General features: G+C 48.5%; 1 long non-coding RNA gene across 1 annotated transcript in view; it reads right to left on the minus strand.

Moving 5' to 3' along the window:
- Positions 1–5,318, minus strand: part of LOC146835286 (uncharacterized) — a 31,289-nt gene extending 25,971 nt beyond the window's left edge. The window contains exons 1-2 of the long non-coding RNA XR_014960405.1: positions 5,194–5,318; positions 3,397–3,462 (exon numbers count right to left, since the gene is read on the minus strand). This is a non-coding gene — a long non-coding RNA (uncharacterized LOC146835286). The remainder of the gene's footprint in view (positions 1–3,396; positions 3,463–5,193) is intronic.
- Between the last annotated feature and the right edge of the window lie 11,339 nt (positions 5,319–16,657).

A 16,657-nucleotide genomic window follows, 5' to 3' on the forward strand; every position in this document is an offset into this window, starting at 1 on the left:
TACATGGACCGTATAAGAGTGCTTGTCATTTGGAGGCTGCCCTCTCTGCTGGGGTGAAGGCAAAACATTTTGCCTTCACCCCTTCTGGTTTCCTAACCCATTTTTAGAACTCCATGCACTTTACCCCTGCTAACCAGTGCTACAATGCTCTCTCCTTTAAACATGGTAAAATTGGCTTACACCCAATTAGAACATTCAGTTTAGTTGTAAGTCCCCAGTAAAATGGTACTATATGTAACCAGGGCCTGTAAAGTACATACTACTAGTGGGCCTGCAGCACTGAATATGCCACCAACTCACGTAGCCTTTCAAACATGTCGCAGGCCTTCCATTGCAGTCTGTTGACAGTTTTAACGTTTTAGCCATGTTGTACACCAGCAGGGCTGATGTTCCGCATGGCTAAAGGTTAGTGGTGTGGAGGAGTGGTCATAGAGTGGCATGGCGAAGAGTGGAGTAGTCTAGAATGGAGTGGTATAGAGTATTGTGTTTGGAGTGGCATATTCTAGAGTTGTGTACAGTGGTGTACAACGGAGTGGCATAGTATAGAGTGCACTGAGTGCAGAGTACAGTGGCATGGAGTGCAGTGATGTAGCGTGCAGCTGCATGGAATTCAGCTGCAATGCAGTGCACAATGCAGCGTTGTAGAATGCTGTGGTGTAGATTAGATTGTTGAATAGTAGAGTACAGTGGCATAGAGTGTAGAGGTGCAGAATGGAGTGGTGCAGAGTAAAGTGGCATACAGTGTAGTGGCCTAGAGTGGTGCAGAGTAAAGTGATGTAGAGTGGTGCAGAGTAGGTTCTGTAGAGTACAGTAGCATAGAGGACAGTGGCATAGAGGGGAGTGCTGTAGAGTGCAGTGGTGTAGAGTGGAGTGATACAGAGTAGAGTGGCATAGATTGCAGTGGTGTAGAGTGCATTGGCATAGAATGCAGTAGTACAGAGTAGAGTGGCACAGAGTGCAGTGTTGTAGAGTAGAGTGTCGTAGAGTGCAGTGCTGTAGAGTGGTGGAGAGTGCATTGACCTAGAGTGCAGTGGCGTAGAATAGAGTGATGTAGAGTAGAGTAGCATAGAGTGATTTGGCATTGAGTACAGTGGTTATTAGTAGAGTGCAGTGGTGTAGTGTGAAGTGACATAGATTAGAGTGTTGTATATTAGCCTAGAGCACAGTGCCGTAGAGTAGCATGAAGTGGTGTAGATTAAAGTAAAGTGGACTGATCTAGAGTACATTAGGGTAGAAAAACGCGAAGTATAATTGCATAGAGAGCAGTGGCATAGAGTTCAGTGCCATAGAATTTAATGGCGTAAAATGCAGCATCACAGAATGTAGTGGCGTAGATTACAGTGGTGCATAGTAGAGTTCAGTGCTGCAGAATGGAGTTGACTTAGAGTGCAGTGACATACAGTGCAATGACATAGAGTGGTGCAGAGTGTAGAGGCATAGAGTGGAGTGCTGCAGGGTGCAGTGGGGTAGAGTGCATTGGTATAGAGTGAAGTAGTGCAGAGTGGAGTGGCGTAGAGTTCAGTGGCAGACAGTGTAATGTTGCAGAAAGTGGCGCCTGACTTGTACCAAAGGTGGTGGGGCGGGGGGGCACAAAAAATAATTAAAATAGATTTACCTTGGTGAGTTGCAGAGCAGCGTCCTCCTCCCTCGGGTGTCTTCACAGGAAGCTCCGACGCAGGAAACTGCTCTACCCAATCCTGGCGCTGCTTTCACAGCATGAAAGTGGCGCCAGGAGTGGATAGTGTGGGCTCTCCCAGTGCTCCTAAGAGCACTGGAGGCCTGCGCGTTCTCTAACCCCGCTGTCTAAGACAGCGGGGTTAGAGAACTTTAACATTTGCATGTCTGGCTGCACATTTTAAAGCGCAAAGCTCCCTACCGCTGCCACTCGGCAGCGCTGGCTCCGCCCCATCCTGACACTTAGTTCTGGACTGGTTGCTTAAAAACAAAACGGTAATAAATGAACTTTATTACAGTTTAATTGTTCAGCTTTGGGGCTTGAGGGGCCAAGCTCCTCTGCTCAAATAGAGGAGACACCCCTGGTTGCAGAGTGGAATGTTGTAGAGTGCAGTGGTGTAGAGTGTCATATACCGCAGTGGCATAGAGTGCAGTGGCATACAGTAGAGTGACATAGAGCGCAATGGTGTAGAGGGAGGTTTTGTAGAGTGCAATGGTGTAGAATGCAGTGGTTTTGAGTAGAGTGCAGTGGTATAAGTAGAGTGGAGTAAAGTAGATTGTTTCATAGTAGAGTGTAATAGCAGAGAGTGGAGTGGTGCAGGGCAGAGTGCATTGGCATAGAGTATAATGATCAGTGAATAGTGATGAGGTTTGATACACCGGTACGACTCGGAAAAGAAAAATGAAAACATATGCAGGTCAACGTCGCTATGCCCAGGAGACAATCTTTGACAAAGGAGACTGGGTAGTGGTTAAGCAGTGACGAAGACAGAAAACGGACAATCCTTTTGCAGCTGATCCTTTATAGGTCATGGCCTGCAAGGGACATAGGGTGACAACACCTGGAAAATCCATCACTATGAACACATTACATTTTAAACACCTACAGCAACACTTGTCGAGCCCGGTAACCACGTGTGAGGCAACCCCACCAGCAGGTTCGGCTCAAGCGCATGAGCCTATGTCCCTGTTGCCTGATCAGGGTGGGCCTTGATCACCTCTGAGTGCCCGAGCCAGCAGACAAGTGCAAGCGTCTCGCAGACTAATCAAGGAAATGTGATTTTAGTGATGTCTGCCACTTTTTATTAAACAAAGGGGGTAGATGTAGCATATTGATGTGGTGTGCACTAGTACCGTGTGGTCCTGGGTGGACTCTGAAGAGGAAACACGTCATCTGCGGCGAGGTGTTAGGGTGTGGTTAATGGGAAGTATGATGTAATGTGCGTTGTGTCAGTGTATGCTGACGAATAAAGTAATGCTTGAACGCAGCTTCTGTGTGGCGTAATTCATCTGCATGCTCCTGGGCTGGGGAAGACGCCACAATTATGATCATGCAATGTGGCAATGACTTAAGCTGCATGACATAAACTAACACGTCAATCATATCATTCACATGTATCTGTGAGTTTTGACCTTTGACCTATGTTTCTGTGTTTCTGGTTTCTTAATCTTTGTTTTATATATTTTACGAGTAGACACGAGAACTTATTTCATCACAAAACCCACAGCAAACACCACACAATAAACATACCTGCACAAGCATGCAGACGTAGAAGGGGGCTTTTGGACAGCACCTTCCAGCCATTGGCTACTGTGGATCAGATGACCTTAGACATTTGCTAAAACGGTTTTCCAAATAGTGTTGTTTATGACCATTGTACACGTGGATGGAAATATCACAAAAATACTGTTCTAAACACAAACACATTTTTTTGTAATTACCTAGAGCCTGCCACGCCCTTCTTTCTGTATTTCCTTACTCCCTTCCACTACATTACCCTTTTTTTCCTAAAAAGAAAAAACAAAAAAACTGCTTTTAAAACATCACAATAGACACATGTTTCAAAATACAGTATTTGGACTCCCTGCCACACGAGTTCAGTGGGAAGGGATTGCACTCATGCAATAGAGGCATGTTTGGTTTCTCGGCTGTCCTTGTCACTGCTCAGGTTTGAGCAGTTGTAATGTAACAGAGACAATCATGGATTCAGCCTCAGGGGGGTTAGGTTAAAGTTGCCAGCTGGCCGGCTTTTTACCAACCTGACTGGTAGTGTTTGCTAGTCAAAATATTAGAAAAATGGCTCAAAGGTGGTATTTTCCCCTTATCAGCACATACTTACACAATAAACAGTACATAGTAGAAGAAAACACTTTAAAATGTGTGTCACAACTGCCCTTATGATCTTCTGACTGAATTAAAGTAACCAAAGACAGAAAGGCCATGTTAGAAATGAATACAGACAATTTAATTTAAAGTTCTACTTAAGAATTATGGGGCATATTAACAAGGGCTTTATCTCCCGGAGATAAAACTATCGCCCTATTTACAAGAGGGTGCTAACATGCATAATCGCATGTTAGCACCCTTTTACCCGACGCCTCCCTTTGCAACTCTAATGAGATGCAAAGTGGGCGTCACCGGGCGTACCCCGGATGGACTACATTTTAAAATATCGCGGATGTTCACATCGCAATATTTACAAGGCACGCCACAGACACGGATTTGAGCACACATTAGATATTGGTGAAAACGGTGGTTTTCGCCAAAAACTAATGTCTGCTAAAATCCTGACTTACCTATGCTTAACAAGGGGGGTGGATTATGCTGATACGACCACAGGGTCGTATCAGCAAGGTTATCGCCGTTTTGCAGGGAGCATCGCTGGAAAACCAGCGATGTTCCCTGCAAAACGGCGCTTTCCTCATTATCGCTGGATTTCTTATCGGCGTTGTGAAAAGCGTTGTTGATACAGCGCTATCACGGCAATGAAATCCAGCGATAGGATAAACATCGCTAAACGCGCTTAGCAATGTTTATCGCCAATCGTTGTTGATATGCCCCTATGTTGGGGACTTTGCAGAGTCTTAAAAAGTTGAACCGATGATTGGACGTTTTTTTCTATGGGAAAGGTGGCATCCTTAGGTTAGGTGTAGCGCGCTGACAGATTACCCTGCCCCACAGTGCAGGCCAAGAGGGGTTGAGAGGTATGGCAGTTTGTGTAGCTATTAGCACTTTACACTTTTCTAGGGTGACCACATTTTGAAAAATAAAATCCGGGACATTCCACAAACGTAGTCGTAGGACTATAATTCTGCATCAACTGGGGGTCACGGAAGGACATATCTGACAGGGCTGCCCCAACATAGGGAAGACAGACAATATAGCAGCAAAGGGAAAATGTATTCTGCACAAAAATACATGAAAACTCACTTCATGACCAATAATAATAAATGCACTTGCTGCCATGGAAGGACTACACTTGCGCTTCCCACAAACCTTTCAGACACATTACATGTGAAAAAGGCAAACAAATGTAGCATTATAGAGATGACGCCCTTTATCATCGACCTATAAGATTATAATGGACAGTGTATCCGGAGACGAAAGTATCGAAAGGTAAGTGCATACAGGGAAGTATAGATTTACTATCCCTAACTCCACATCTACGTACTTCGAAAATATATGTATATCGCTAAGGTACACATATGTAGCGTTAGGTATAGAAAATATATACTTACATTTCGATATTTCGGTTTCGATATTTTGTGCCATCTATATTCTACTTTCGATATTCATGGTGAACTCCAGCTTTACCTAGCCAAAGGAAGACATTAAAGAGAACTAAAGTTGCCCCATTAGTAGCTCATTTAATGTCGTTGCATTCTGGGACTTGTAGTTTTGCTTCTATAAAGGTAAAAGAAGAACTGAAGGTGCCCGAAAGCAAATTATACAACCAGGACTGGATAGGAGAAAATAAATGAGGGTGAGAAAATATGATCCCATTGGAAAGAAGGGAAGGTGATGGAGAGATACACAAGGATCCGGAAAAAGATTTGACTTTGCTATAATCCGGAAGCCACAAGGAAACATAACAGGGTCTCTTGTTGAAACGTGCTATCGCGTTAAGGTTTTGCCCCCTTCTGCAAAATTCGAACGAAACTAGTGCAAACAGGGGGGTAACGCAGGACCTTCCGGGGGCGGGGGCAGCCACCATCACCTTGTGTCAGGCCACTGACAAACAATGTTTTCATGAAATCACCCCTCTGTTCTCTCCCACGTGGGTCTCTCCCTCTGGTCTCTCCCACTTGTTGTGATGACGCTGAGGGGAGAGCTCATTAGCTTGATTGACAGCCACTTTGCCCCCTCTCTCCGCCCTGCTGCGCTGCTCCACTGAGACCCCACAGCACAGTAGGGTCTCTTTAAAACAATTAACTTTTGTCTGCAGTGATGTAACAGGAGAGGGCCTGTGAACAAGTGAGTGTTTACATCTAATGTGCACGCTCGCCGGACCCTCTCTCTTCCCAAAACAGCGACATTTATTAGTGTTAATTAAAACTGGCGGACGTCATGCCAGGACAGACCTCAAACAAGAATTTGCAATGCAAGAGGTCTCGCATTTGCGAGAGCTTGAGCGCTTGGTATTGTAAATGACAAGGCCTTTTATTTAAGTGTTTTGAAAACCTGCCAGTGGAATAGTCGTTGCTTAGTAGAAGCAAGGCTGGCAGTAACTGCGCCTCCTTCACTGCCAGCCTTGCTTCTCCTAAGCAAGGACTATTAGTACAAAGGGGCAGATTTACAAGCCCCTTGCGCCTCCTTGCGCCACCATTGCGTCACTTCTTTTGACGCAACGGCGGCACAAACTATGCGGCCAATTTACAATGTGACGCATCTAGGGAGATGCGTCACGTTGTAAAGCCCAGGGCCACATTATACCTGCGCCAGGTATAATGTATGCAGGGTGGGCGTTCCCACACAAAACGCCATCTAGAACTGACGCAGTAAAATTTACAACATTTCACTGCGTCACTCTACGCCTTCACTGCGTCAAAATCACTATGCCTGCTCAGCCCAGGCGTAAGGAATGATGCAGGGCTTTTTGTATGGGACTCACCCATCTATCGTGGTGCATTGCTGGAGTTGTTTCATTTTCATGAGCAACTGCATCCCTTTTGTGCCAGCAGACAGTGACGGCCCGTGTAGGGCATTTTACCAGGGCGGTGACGTGGCACAGAGGAGGGGCAGGGTGGGGGGGTTGCAAAATGCGGCAAACGGCCGATTTCAGGTAAGTTAACGAAAAAAATGTATAAAACGAATTTCGTTGCGCGCGCTGCATCGCCAAATGCAAGACTGTGAGCAGTGGCTGAGGCAGCAGGCGGCCTCTCTATCTCTCTCTCTCTGAGTCACAGTTGCACAGCATGGAGCACATGAGCATCACATGACCTAGTGACATCACATTGCATGACCTTCGGCATGGTGCATTCATACCAAGTGATGCATCTGATCTTGGGTTGGTCACATCACACAGAAATGCTGGGAAACCTATAGATGTTAATTAAATACTCGATCAACAAACATAGGTTATTCAAATCCTAATGAAAATGCTGCTACATACATTGTCTGTATCGGATAGTATTTGTAGGTACGAGGTTGAGATAACACAGCATTGGTTAGGAACCTATTAGATAGTGTCCAACAATGGAAAATTTGCTGGCGAAGTTGAGATCAGCAAAAGTTGGAAGGCAGATGGGCCTATAATACTCATCAAAAATCCACTTTGTTTTAGAAATGAAGAGTGAATGTAATGAAAACCCAGTCTTAGAATGTGGGTCAGAGAGCCATTTAATGCAGGTCAAATTCTCCAGGCGACCTTTCTTTTCATGACATGGTGCACATACTTTCTCAGCTAAGGAGCCTGTGCACCTTCCCAGATTTACTACAGTTCTCTACTTTGTTGTATCCTGCCTATTGTATATTCCTATGTATGCCTTTACCCATTTCATGCTCTCTCCAGGCGACCTTTCTCTTCATGACATGGTGCACATACTTTCTCAGCTAAGGAGCCTGTGCACCTTCCCAGATTTACTACAGTTCTCTACTTCTAATAAAGGGTGCCCCTCGCCAGTAGAGTTCTTGTGTTGATCAGTAGGATGCTTGTAGCCCTCAGCGTGTTTAGCGTGTAAGGAAAAGGTGGCAAGAAGTTAGTCACATGGGACCTTCTACTGGGTGCCGTGCTGATGTTGAATGGCTGATGAGAAGAGTACCGAGACCGCTGGAGATCAAGCGGCCGACAGGCAGGACTATCGCTATGAGGAAGTCGCTTGGCATCCTTGAAAAGAAGGCACTGAGTGGCCAGTACATAGTGCTGGACTAGCAGGATATAGAGAGGCCAACAGCTCACACATCCTCAGATGGATTACGATTAGCTGCCATGAATTGCTGAGGTTCACATAGTGTTTGGCCATCTTGCTATAAAGAGACCGATCCAAGGGTCAGGTGATGCTCGACTATTATGAAACTAAGAAGGTGCCAAGTGCAGCAGGCATGGTTTACAGATCTCTGAATAGGATACCAGTGGCTGAAGGAATCGTTAATGCACTGATGCTTACCAATCTTGATGAGAAAACAAAACTTGGTGGACATCAAGTTCTGCTTGGCTGCACGACATCAAGGAGGCTAACAGCGCGTTGCATTACTGTTGTCGTAGCTCTACACGTGAGTAGCTGATGTGCTGAGGCTGCATATCAATTGTGACAGGAGGAAACTCACTGCACAGCAAGTTGGTGCTTTGCTGACAGGGATGGGCAGCCTGGTAGCTGCTGTCTTCATGACCTGCAAAGAGCACTCGCTTCTGCGACCACTGTCAGATGTGGTCAGGCAGCATTTGCTCTCAGGCCAGAAGAGACTAACTGGGGATCATCCGTTGCTTGCCTGCCAAGCCAGAGGAGGCAGATACTGCTTGGCAGCATGCAGTTTTTATGGCCCTGCATAGAGTACTGGCTTCTGCGACCACTGTCAGATGTGGTCAGGCAGCACTTGCTTTCAGGCCAGAAGAGACCAACTGGGGATCATCCGTTGCTTGCCTGCCAAGCCAGAGGAGGCAGATACTGCTTGGCAGCATGCAGTTTGCATGACCTGCAAAGACCACTAGCTTCTGCGACCACTGTCAGATGTGGTCAGGCAGCATTTGCTTTCAGGCCAGAAGAGACCAACTGGGGATCATCCGTTGCTTGCCTGCCAAGCCAGAGGAGGCAGATACTGCTTGGCAGCATGCAGTTTGCATGGCCCTGCATAGAGTACTGGCTTCTGCGACCACTGTCAGATGTGGTCAGGCAGCACTTGCTCTCAGGCCAGAAGAGACTAACTGGGGGTCATCCGTTGCTTGCCTGCCAAGCCAGAGGAGGCAGATACTGCTTGGCAGCATGCAGTTTGCATGGCCCTGCATAGAGTACTGGCTTCTGCGACCACTGTCAGATGTGGTCAGGCAGCATTTGCTCTCAGGCCAGAAGAGACTAACTGGGGATCATCCGTTGCTTGCCTGCCAAGCCAGAGGAGGCAGATACTGCTTGGCAGCATGCAGTTTGCATGGCCCTGCATAGAGTACTGGCTTCTGCGACCACTGTCAGATGTGGTCAGGCAGCATTTGCTTTCAGGCCAGAAGAGACTAACTGGGGATCATCCGTTGCTTGCCTGCCAAGCCAGAGGAGGCAGATACTGCTTGGCAGCATGCAGTTTGCATGGCCCTGCATAGAGTACTGGCTTCTGCGACCACTGTCAGATGTGGTCAGGCAGCACTTGCTCTCAGGCCAGAAGAGACTAACTGGGGGTCATCCGTTGCTTGCCTGCCAAGCCAGAGGAGGCAGATACTGCTTGGCAGCATGCAGTTTGCATGGCCCTGCATAGAGTACTGGCTTCTGCGACCACTGTCAGATGTGGTCAGGCAGCATTTGCTTTCAGGCCAGAAGAGACTAACTGGGGATCATCCGTTGCTTGCCTGCCAAGCCAGAGGAGGCAGATACTGCTTGGCACCCTGCAGTTTGCATGGCCCTGCATAGAGTACTGGCTTCTGCGACCACTGTCAGATGTGGTCAGGCAGCATTTGCTTTCAGGCCAGAAGAGACTAACTGGGGATCATCCGTTGCTTGCCTGCCAAGCCAGAGGAGGCAGATACTGCTTGGCAGCATGCAGTTTTCATGGCCCTGCATAGAGTACTGGCTTCTGCGATCACTGTCAGATGTGGTCAGGCAGCACTTGCTCTCAGGCCAGAAGAGACTAACTGGGGGTCATCCGTTGCTTGCCTGCCAAGCCAGAGGAGGCAGATACTGCTTGGCAGCATGCAGTTTGCATGGCCCTGCATAGAGTACTGGCTTCTGCGATCACTGTCAGATGTGGTCAGGCAGCACTTGCTCTCAGGCCAGAAGAGACTAACTGGGGGTCATCCGTTGCTTGCCTGCCAAGCCAGAGGAGGCAGATACTGCTTGGCAGCATGCAGTTTGCATGACCTGCAAAGACCACTAGCTTCTGCGACCACTATCAGATGTGGTCAGGCAGCATTTGCTTTCAGGCCAGAAGAGACTAACTGGGGATCATCCGTTGCTTGCCTGCCAAGCCAGAGGAGGCAGATACTGCTTGGCAGCATGCAGTTTGCATGGCCCTGCATAGAGTACTGGCTTCTGCGATCACTGTCAGATGTGGTCAGGCAGCACTTGCTCTCAGGCCAGAAGAGACTAACTGGGGATCATCCGTTGCTTGCCTGCCAAGCCAGAGGAGGCAGATACTGCTTGGCAGCATGCAGTTTTCATGGCCCTGCATAGAGTACTGGCTTCTGCGATCACTGTCAGATGTGGTCAGGCAGCATTTGCTTTCAGGCCAGAAGAGACTAACTGGGGATCATCCGTTGCTTGCCTGCCAAGCCAGAGGAGGCAGATACTGCTTGGCAGCATGCAGTTTGCATGACCTGCAAAGAGCACTAGCTTCTGCGACCACTGTCAGATGTGGTCAGGCAGCATTTGCTTTCAGGCCAGAAGAGACTAACTGGGGATCATCCGTTGCTTGCCTGCCAAGCCAGAGGAGGCAGATACTGCTTGGCAGCATGCAGTTTGCATGGCCCTGCATAGAGTACTGGCTTCTGCGATCACTGTCAGATGTGGTCAGGCAGCATTTGATCTCAGGCCAGAAGAAACTAACTGGGGATCATCCGTTGCTTGCCTGCCAAGCCAGAGGAGGCAGATACTGCTTGGCAGCATGCAGTTTGCATGGCCCTGCATAGAGTACTGGCTTCTGCGATCACTGTCAGATGTGGTCAGGCAGCATTTGCTTTCAGGCCAGAAGAGACTAACTGGGGATCATCCGTTGCTTGCCTGCCAAGCCAGAGGAGGCAGATACTGCTTGGCAGCATGCAGTTTGCATGGCCCTGCATAGAGTACTGGCTTCTGCGATCACTGTCAGATGTGGTCAGGCAGCATTTGCTCTCAGGCCAGAAGAGACTAACTGGGGATCATCCGTTGCTTGCCTGCCAAGCCAGAGGAGGCAGATACTGCTTGGCAGCATGCAGTTTGCATGGCCCTGCATAGAGTACTGGCTTCTGCGACCACTGTCAGATGTGGTCAGGCAGCACTTGCTCTCAGGCCAGAAGAGACTAACTGGGGGTCATCCGTTGCTTGCCTGCCAAGCCAGAGGAGGCAGATACTGCTTGGCAGCATGCAGTTTGCATGGCCCTGCATAGAGTACTGGCTTCTGCGACCACTGTCAGATGTGGTCAGGCAGCATTTGCTTTCAGGCCAGAAGAGACTAACTGGGGATCATCCGTTGCTTGCCTGCCAAGCCAGAGGAGGCAGATACTGCTTGGCACCCTGCAGTTTGCATGGCCCTGCATAGAGTACTGGCTTCTGCGACCACTGTCAGATGTGGTCAGGCAGCATTTGCTTTCAGGCCAGAAGAGACTAACTGGGGGTCATCCGTTGCTTGCCTGCCAAGCCAGAGGAGGCAGATACTGCTTGGCAGCATGCAGTTTTCATGGCCCTGCATAGAGTACTGGCTTCTGCGACCACTGTCAGATGTGGTCAGGCAGCACTTGCTCTCAGGCCAGAAGAGACTAACTGGGGGTCATCCGTTGCTTGCCTGCCAAGCCAGAGGAGGCAGATACTGCTTGGCAGCATGCAGTTTGCATGACCTGCAAAGACCACTAGCTTCTGCGACCACTGTCAGATGTGGTCAGGCAGCATTTGCTTTCAGGCCAGAAGAGACTAACTGGGGATCATCCGTTGCTTGCCTGCCAAGCCAGAGGAGGCAGATACTGCTTGGCAGCATGCAGTTTGCATGGCCCTGCATAGAGTACTGGCTTCTGCGATCACTGTCAGATGTGGTCAGGCAGCACTTGCTCTCAGGCCAGAAGAGACTAACTGGGGATCATCCGTTGCTTGCCTGCCAAGCCAGAGGAGGCAGATACTGCTTGGCAGCATGCAGTTTGCATGGCCCTGCATAGAGTACTGGCTTCTGCGACCACTGTCAGATGTGGTCAGGCAGCATTTGCTCTCAGGCCAGAAGAGACTAACTGGGGATCATCCGTTGCTTGCCTGCCAAGCCAGAGGAGGCAGATACTGCTTGGCAGCATGCAGTTTGCATGACCTGCAAAGAGCACTAGCTTCTGCGACCACTGTCAGATGTGGTCAGGCAGCATTTGCTTTCAGGCCAGAAGAGACTAACTGGGGATCATCCGTTGCTTGGCTGCCAAGCCAGAGGAGGCAGATACTGCTTGGCAGCATGCAGTTTGCATGGCCCTGCATAGAGTACTGGCTTCTGCGATCACTGTCAGATGTGGTCAGGCAGCATTTGATCTCAGGCCAGAAGAGACTAACTGGGGATCATCCGTTGCTTGCCTGCCAAGCCAGAGGAGGCAGATACTGCTTGGCAGCATGCAGTTTTCATGGCCCTGCATAGAGTACTGGCTTCTGCGATCACTGTCAGATGTGGTCAGGCAGCACTTGCTCTCAGGCCAGAAGAGACTAACTGGGGGTCATCCGTTGCTTGCCTGCCAAGCCAGAGGAGGCAGATACTGCTTGGCACCCTGCAGTTTGCATGGCCCTGCATAGAGTACTGGCTTCTGCGACCACTGTCAGATGTGGTCAGGCAGCATTTGCGCTCAGGCCAGAAGAGACTAACTGGGGGTCATCCGTAGCTTGCCTGCCAAGCCAGAGGAGGCAGATACTGCTTGGCAGCATGCAGTTTGCATGGCCCTGCATAGAGTACTGGCTTCTGCGATCACTGTCAGATGTGGTCAGGCAGCACTTGCTCTCAGGCCAGAAGAGACTAACTGGGGGTCATCCGTTGCTTGCCTGCCAAGCCAGAGGAGGCAGATACTGCTTGGCAGCATGCAGTTCTCATGGCCCTGCAAAGAGTACTGGCTTCTGCAATCAATCTAGAAGTCTTATGGGAAAACACACCTATCAGAACTAGAAAAGTGCCCCATTTATATACATAATCAAGAGTGAATAAGATAGCTCTGAGGGCTAATGCATCCGCTGTGGAGATCAGAGTCACAGGGTGGAACACTCCCCACGTCACCTATACTGTCCTTGTTCCAAGCTCAATACAATGAGCAACATTGAACTGAGTAATAATAAATACCATCTGTGATCAGTGCGAGAGAGCAGAAAAATGGGAGACTACATTATACGATTGCATTTATCAATGCTAATTATTGGTATACAGCAAGTTACCTCAGCGAACAGTGTCCATAGAAAGGCATTTAAACAACTCCCTCTCCCCAGAGAAGGTCCTGATTTTCATACAGGACTCCGAATACCCAAGTTATGTCTGCTTTGGGGTGCATTCTTCCAGCCTAACTGAAAGGGCAGAGTGTTAATAAACGTTAATCATAGAAGAAGGTAGGGTAACAGGGGCACATGCATGATAACATGTAGGAACACCCCCAGGTCCAAGCAGCAGAGGAGGACTGACTCAGATTGCTCAGTAGTGCCACTCAACTGGCACACACAGCTTGCCCATCAGAATGAGGACCTGTATCTTTCCTCCTTCTGCACCAGTCTAAGAACTGAGCCTTTTTGGCACAGGTTATAATTTTGTATAGGAGACCAGATTTAATGCAGGGCTGCCCGTCTCCATGGCCACCCCTCAGTAACATACTCATCCTGGCTGGTGATCTCAACATCCCAGTGCTGATCCTGCCTTGTATGAGGAAGTCTGCTCCCATTCATACATGTATACACATAAGTCCTTGCTGGGACCTGTAGTTCTGACGAAGTTCAATTAATCTAACTGAATTATAACACCTAAAGCAATATTGTGTAAATGCAAAGCCGCGTCCTCTTGATGTGCAGGAGGAAGGCAAATGCATTCCAGGGCTAGGAGGACCTATAAAATGGTATAACATATATAATACATCGACAAAATGCATACTACAAAAATGGTGAAAACTAAAACCCACTGAATGTTATGTTGGAGAGTGTTTGATGGAAAGATAATTTATCTTGGATCTCTTCGACACCAGTTTGTACTGGACGATGTACAGTATGCTTAACAAATATTTTACTGAGCTATGTAGGGCACAGATGAAACCTATCCAACTGCATCACACCATATTTGCACCCTTAAAACCTCACTGTATCACTGGATGCAATAAAGAAAAAACCCAAGCATACATTTTCTAGTTGTTTTACTCCATTAATAATGAACAAGACAGACATGTCTCTCACTGCATTACAGCATGGAAACAAAAACACTTCTGGCATTTCTACAAAATAAACACCATCCCCAGGCATGCCTATCACACTGCATCACTGTGAGAAAAAAAAGGGAATACCCAAGTGTGAGAGACCGGCCTGATATAAGATGTACACTTATGTAAGTGCACAACCTGCATCAGTCCAGACAACCCTTATGGTGATTTAGAAGGTCTTAGACAACCTTAGAAAGCTCTCTAAGTGATAGCAGGCGAGAGCAGCCTTCAAGCTTAGCCCAGAAGGAGTGTAAAGCACCTTGTTTTACCAGAATTCAATCTTATAGGTATAGATTAAATGAAAAAGAAGCACACAAGGTATTTATGAAAATATGTATTTATTATATAATACTCTCTAATACGTTTAGATATCTCCTACCCGGAGAGATGCACAATGCACACAATACTTTGCAAATAAATCACATAGGTAGCAAAAAATACACAGTGGACCCAAGGGGAGGATAGAACCATATATTAAGAAAGTGGTATAAGAACCACGACTCGAGTCAAGACAATGTTGAGAGGACGTAGGAGTGCCGGGGACCCAAGGAACCACCCAAGGTGAGAGACTAGGAGTCCCACAAATATCATGTACAGTGTGGGAACACGACGCGTTCTCGGTACAAATCAACATGTAAGTCGCTGTTACAAAATTAAAGAAAAAGGACCCTTCCCAGTGAACCCTAAAGAAACCCCTTGGAAGACAGAAGGGTGGAGAGCCACCCCACCCATGGATAGCCTAGTACCCATGTTACCTACACCAGGGAAGTCGCTTGCATGGGAAGAAGTGGTGTCGGAAACTGCAGTCGAACCCAATGGAGGACTTCAGGGAAATACTGCTGTTGGAGAAGGAGAAAGTGTCCGGTGGAATCCAAAGGTGGATTCTAGTTGAGAGGTACCTGCAAGCAGAGGGGACAGAGTCTATGTCACTCAGGAGTGACCTGGAGACCTGGTAGACGAATGCTCACCGATGTTGGGTGTTGCAGGAGAGTTGACAGTGACCTTGACTCTGCAACTGTGAGGACTACGAGACGCAGAGGAAGACCAGGAGCCATGCTCGAGCTGTCCCACATCAGATGTCAACAGTTGAGGGGTTGTTGTCTGTCGGTAGCACCAACAAGCCTTGGTAACTGCAACCGACGTGGAACAGCTTGTGCACAGCTCCTGGTCTTCCTCAGCGTTGCCTGGTCCTCACAGCTGTAGTTAAGGTCACCGTCAACTCTCCAAGAAGGTACAATGTTGGGACCAGCAAGGTCCAGTGGACTCACCACAAGCAGGGGAGTCAGGGCAGGCCCGAGCAATAAGGGGAGCCCAAAAGAGATAAATGTGACCCTCAACAGGACACACAGGCCGGAAGCACTGGAGTCGCAAGAGGACCTCGAGCAGCTCACCAAAAGATGCAGGCCATGATGCAAACGATGTGGTGTGGATGAAGATTCTGCTCACTGAAGATGCTTGAGGTTGGGGCTACTTGGAGCTCGAAGATCTTGGTGGAAGAAAGCCAACAAGCCTTTGCAACAGCAAGTCAACGCAGTGCACAGGGGATCGGTTCCTACAGCTCCTATGAGGGATACTGGCCTCAAGCTTAGGGAGAGGTCAGGGCAGGCCTCGAGCGACATGGAGAACTACCACCTGTGTTGCTGAGCCTTTCGGGTCCGTGGGAGCTCAGGATCAGCAGACAGGTCAGCTTTATTGCGATGCCTGCAGATGCAGCGAAGTGACTCCTTCACTCCAAGGGAAATTCCTTCAGGTGTCTTTGTTGCCCACAGGCCTTAGAAGGTTCCTGTATGGTGCACAGGCACAGACGATGCAGCAGACTGGAAAGGAGATTAAGTTGAGTCCAAACAAAGTCCAGCGAAGTCCAGAGTGCCCAGCTGGTAGAAGCTGAAGTGGTGTCTAAATTGAATCATGTCCACGAGTAATCTAGGGACCCACCCACAGGTAAGTCCTTAAGTACCCTTAGGAAAGGATTGGGATGATTCAGGGTTCCCTCCAAGGGGAGGGAGTGGACAGTGGGGAGCATACTCCCATATCGTTTGACCAGTTTCGCACCAGAGCCAACGGCTCCCAGAGCTGGTTTGAACTGGACTGTGCAAGGAGGCATCAAATGTGCCTCTCATGCAGACTGAGATGCACTGGTAAGCACTCCCACCCAGCCCCAATACAGTAAATCCTGTCTGGGAGGTGGTCACACCTCCCTGTGACAGGATACCTATAGTTCTGCGCTCCCATGCTCAAGCTTGGCTCAGCAGCAGGAGGGCAGAATCGTGTCCCTGTTCGGCTGCAGGCATGTTGTGCTGTGTGGGTCTAGAAGACTGGCACCGGAAGCACTGAGAGCCCAACGGAGGTCCACTCCAGTGTTTGGAATCATACCTCCTACACTGTTTATGGTGTGGGGGTATGATTTCAACATGTTTGATACCAAACCTGATAGGATTAGTTGCAGCCAGATTCGAGATGGTCATCGC

Source organism: Triturus cristatus, chromosome 4_2 (assembly GCF_964204655.1).
Source record: "Triturus cristatus chromosome 4_2, aTriCri1.1, whole genome shotgun sequence".
NCBI lineage: Eukaryota > Metazoa > Chordata > Amphibia > Caudata > Salamandridae > Triturus > Triturus cristatus.